At 35.2% G+C, this 4,525-nt stretch overlaps 1 non-coding gene across 1 annotated transcript; it reads right to left on the bottom strand.

Annotated features, from left to right (window-relative positions):
• Positions 1 to 2,960: 2,960 nt before the first annotated feature.
• LOC121102816 lies at positions 2,961 to 3,083 on the bottom strand. Its single transcript, XR_005834932.1, has one exon. It is a non-coding gene; the product is annotated as a small nucleolar RNA SNORA54 (small nucleolar RNA).
• Positions 3,084 to 4,525: the final 1,442 nt, after the last annotated feature.

Here is a 4,525-nt window from a genome sequence, read left to right as displayed (position 1 = left end):
CACTTCTCAAACTGTGTCCTCTGGTTAAGCATGGTTCATGATTGGTGCTGGAATCCAAATTTTATGTTCTCCCATATTTGATACAGTCTCTAGATACAATCATTTAAGTGATGTTTAATTGATGGAAATATGACTGCTTACTTGGAAAAAATAGAAGGGAGCAGTAGTAGAAGTCATAGATGACAGATAATCATGATGTATGCTGAATAACAATAAATAAATAATTTTTATTTTATAATAAAAAGGGAAATATCCTACAAACTAATGAGAATTTTTGGAGGGTTTATAGATCATATATTCATATAATAACTTTAAGCTCCTTATTTCAAAGAAAATTGAGGAATAATAATCCCATTAATGCAAGAAAGTTATCTTATTTGCATCCAAAGTCAAATTGCTAAAGAGGGAATAAAAGTAAAAGCAAAGCAAAACAACAAAATAACTTTCTTACCTACTAGAAAACTGTCATCTTTTTCTATATATTAAATATGGAGTCAAATTTCCAGCTGTTTTGGATAGACATCAATCAATTAACTAGTACTCACAGTCACTACTAGGTCTTCAACTTTGGACCAGACTGAGCTACTGTGATTTGTAACAGAATCATCTGGGCAGTTTATAAATGCAGATGGTGATAAGGCACTAGAATCTTGTTGCTAACCCAGTTTGAGTTTCTCTATTCTGGAAGCGTTATCCTAAAGAAGTAAAATACCTTAGTCTTTCTGCAAAGTGGAGATTAGTGTGTAGTTCAGGAGACTAGACCTTTACACAGAAAATAAAAGCAGCAAGTAATTGATGACAATTGTAATTTTCCTCAGATAGCAAATATTACTTGTGTTTGCATTGGAGCAGTATGTTGATGATTAAAATTCGGTTAATCAGTTAGAAATGACATATCACTTGCCTAGACTACTGACACTGATCTTTTTTCTTGGTGGTAGACTCTTTTTGAATTTGATGGCTATTTGAAAATTTTGCAAAAAGAATATGTTTTAAGTTATTGTATGTAATTGAAAAAAAAGATTCCAACTATGTACCTTCAAATTATACATATAAAATATATACAACCAAAATAGTATACATATCTACTTTAAACATATTTTCTTAGAGAAAGTGGAGGCATAGTTCTTTGGTTTAATTGACTGATGACAAGTGAAGCCACAAATGTTGATAAAATTACTCATGGGAAGGGTTTAGAAAACAAAGAAGAATGAAAGAAGGGCAACACTGAAAGACACAAAAAATTAGGGGGGAGAATGGAAGAAGAAAAGCTCATGAGGGAGAATAAGAAGCAATAGCCAAAGAGAAAATATGCCAAGAGTATTATGACAGGAATGGGGGGAATTATCAAGGACAGAGTGAGCAGTATTGCTAAGTGTTATTGAGGTCAGGTAAGGTAAAGAGGGCACCTATGTGGTTGTCTATTTAAGAAAAGTAGAAGTAAACTTCTCAGGACTTTAGGAAGCCATGGATCTATAAGACTAGAATTTATGGTTTTTTATTTTTTGTATGGATTTTGAAGTTCTCTGGGATAATAGCAAGGCTTAGTATGTAAAAGGTGCCTGATCAGGAGTCATCTATCCCAGGTGAGTGAGTTTTTAGGCAGTGATAGGTGATCGTACTAAGTAAAAGTGGCAGATTGGTTCTGACATGCAGGATTAAGCCCAGAGGTGCCACAGTTGTGCTCTCACATTTTACAATGATCATCATAGAAAAATGCTATTAAATAAATATGCCATGTAACATTTGTCAGAAAGAAAATTAAAAAATAGGGTATTTCAAATTATCTGTTATTAAGTGACTTGAATAGTGACATAATTTAGAAATGTTTTAAGATGTAAAGATCTAAAGAAGTGGCTGTTAATACTGGCTACACATTATAGTCATTCAGGGAAGTGAAAAAAGAAAACCAAAAAACCAAAAAAACCAAATTCCTGGCAACAACCCAATCCAATTGGATTTTAAAAGCCCCCTAAGACTTCTGGCTTCAGCTCTGACATATAAAGAGCTGAGAAGTCATCATTCCTGTCCTTACATCGAGAAAAAATCAGAAAAAAAATTAAAAAATCACTGATTTTTGTTGAACCTGTGAGAAGACTGAAGTCATAGGGAAAACCACTCTCCCCAAATGTAGACAGACTGATGAATCCAGAGAGTTACAGCCAAGCAGGATAAAAAAAACAAAAAAAAAAAAACAAAAAAAAACCCCAACAAACAAATATATACCTAGGAATATCCTATTCAAACTGCAGAAAATCAAAGGTTAAGAGAAAATTTTGAGGGAATGAAAAAGTCAGAGGGAATGAAACCCCTTACCTATAGAGAAACAGGATAAGAATTACAGCAGACTTCTCATCAGAAATCATGCAAGCAAAGAGAAAGTGGAATGACTTATTTGAAGTGTTGAAATAAAAACTCACTAACCCAGAATGCTATATCCAGCAAAATTATCCCTCAGTAGTGAAGGAGAAATGAAAATCCCTTAAATATTTTATTTTTTAAATTATTTTTTCAAAAGTTTTATTTATTTGAGAGAGTGAGCATGCACAGAGTGAAGGAGCAGAGGGAGAGGGAGAAGCAGATTCCCGACTGAGCAGGGAGACCAATATGGGGCTCGATCCCAGGACCCGGAGACCACGACCTGAGCTGAAGGCAGGCACTTAACTGACTGAGCTACGCAGGTGCCCCTTACATGTTTTAAATTCATAGCCTCTTAAGTGTTTTTAATTGAGAACCACTGGTTGAAATAAAGGTGGCTTAGATTGGGTGAATATATAGAATGATTCTTAGAGTTTTAGTCAAAAATTATTAACTTAAGATATTCTACAGTCCTTCCTCTTTCACTAACCACTAAGGATGACTCTGGCTTTATGAATCCAGTTTTTTTTTTCCTCCCCTTCTTGTTTAAAATTTTTTTTTTAATTTTTATTTAAAAATTAAAAAAAAAAAATTTCCGGGCCTTGTGTCCTCAGGACCTGCAACTGAGAGCCATGAGTCAGTCAGTCCTATGCCACTGGAGCTGCTGTAGTACTGGAATGGAGCCTGTTAGCTACAGCCAGACTAACAAGCCATCAACAGTGCCTCCTCCCCTTTCCTTTAGGAGCTTCCTACCTAACAGAAAGAAAGAGAAGGCGGAGAACAAGGCTGACTGAAGACTCAGAGAAGAATTTTTAACATGTTTTCTTTCTTTCACATTTTTTTGAGAGAAGTTAGAATAAAATTATAGGCAGCATTTGAGGGAAACTTATGGACAAAGAAAGGGGGTTTTAAAATAAATGTTTCTTTGGCATATATCACCTAATGGTGTTTGAATGATGTTAGCACATAAGTTGAGTTACCTTTTATTGCCTTGTGTTTTGTCTCTGCTCTGCACCTAGACTGGTGGGTTATGGATTCAAAAAGTAGTAGAGACATCTCCCACAAGGACTCTCATAAGATTTTCTTCAAGTTTGTTGAAACCATAATAAGCTCATTAAGATTTCTATAATCATACAGTTGATATGGATGGAAGTTTTTTAAGTATGAATTGTGATAGGTTCGGGGGGGGGTTCTACTTGCTTTGACAAGGGCATGGCAAAAATCTCTCTTGGGAATGGCTGCTTCACACTACTTGATATATGGTCTGCAGCATATAGAGTGCTAGATTAATTTGACCACAGAAAGATGTCAATAGATTACTCAAAGTATTTCTAGAAAAATGGACAGTTTTGACAAATTATCTTACAAGAGGGAACATATTATTTTATCTGGATCCACTTTTTGTACAAGTTTTTCTGAAAGCTAAAAATGTGCCTTGAGCTTCAGTGGGTCAAAAATAGAATAATTTCAGCAACCAGTCAAGCATTGTTTCTTTCTGTTCCCTCTTTATTCTCCTTTATTCAATTTTATTTTTCTCCCAATGAGAAGATAGTGGCTGGGTTGTAGGATTATGGAAGGCATAGGACGTATTTACCTTCAGGATTTGTAACTGATTTGGTCTTCTGTTTGCTTCTCGTTTGGAGGAAGAGATCGGGGAGACAAAAAACTGAACTCATTACCTGGTGATAAAGCTTTCTCTTTGACTTTTTCTTTGCCTTAGCCATAGAATGCAGAAGTCCTGCACAGGCTACTAAGCCAGTGACAGGCTGAGAGATTGGGTCTTCTGGCAGAGTGGTGTAGTGCTAGAGTGAAATATACTGTGGTCATTGAGCCCTTAATCCAGATGAAACTTCTTTTCCCATCACTCAGTGTGTAGGGTTGGAGGAATTTGGAAAATCTGGCCATTTGCTCATTCCTTCTGCATAGGATTAAATCATGAATATCGATAACAACATTTTAAAAGTACACAACAAACACACACATACACAACCTTATTTAATCTTTAAAAACTGTTAAATTATATAATTGATATAAGCCAAAGGATATATATGTAAGTCATGTAAATTATAATTATAAAATGCTCAGGTATGAAACCAAAGTCACTGAAGACTTATGTGCCACTCTCTTGTCACAATCCCTTGCTTTCCCAACAACCACTGTGCTGAAC

The sequence above is a fragment of the Ursus maritimus genome, unplaced genomic scaffold, assembly GCF_017311325.1.
Source record: "Ursus maritimus isolate PB19 unplaced genomic scaffold, ASM1731132v1 scaffold_15, whole genome shotgun sequence".
Taxonomy (NCBI): domain Eukaryota; kingdom Metazoa; phylum Chordata; class Mammalia; order Carnivora; family Ursidae; genus Ursus; species Ursus maritimus.
Note: the sequence above shows the minus strand (reverse complement) of the source record. Positions and strands in the feature narration are given on the sequence as shown.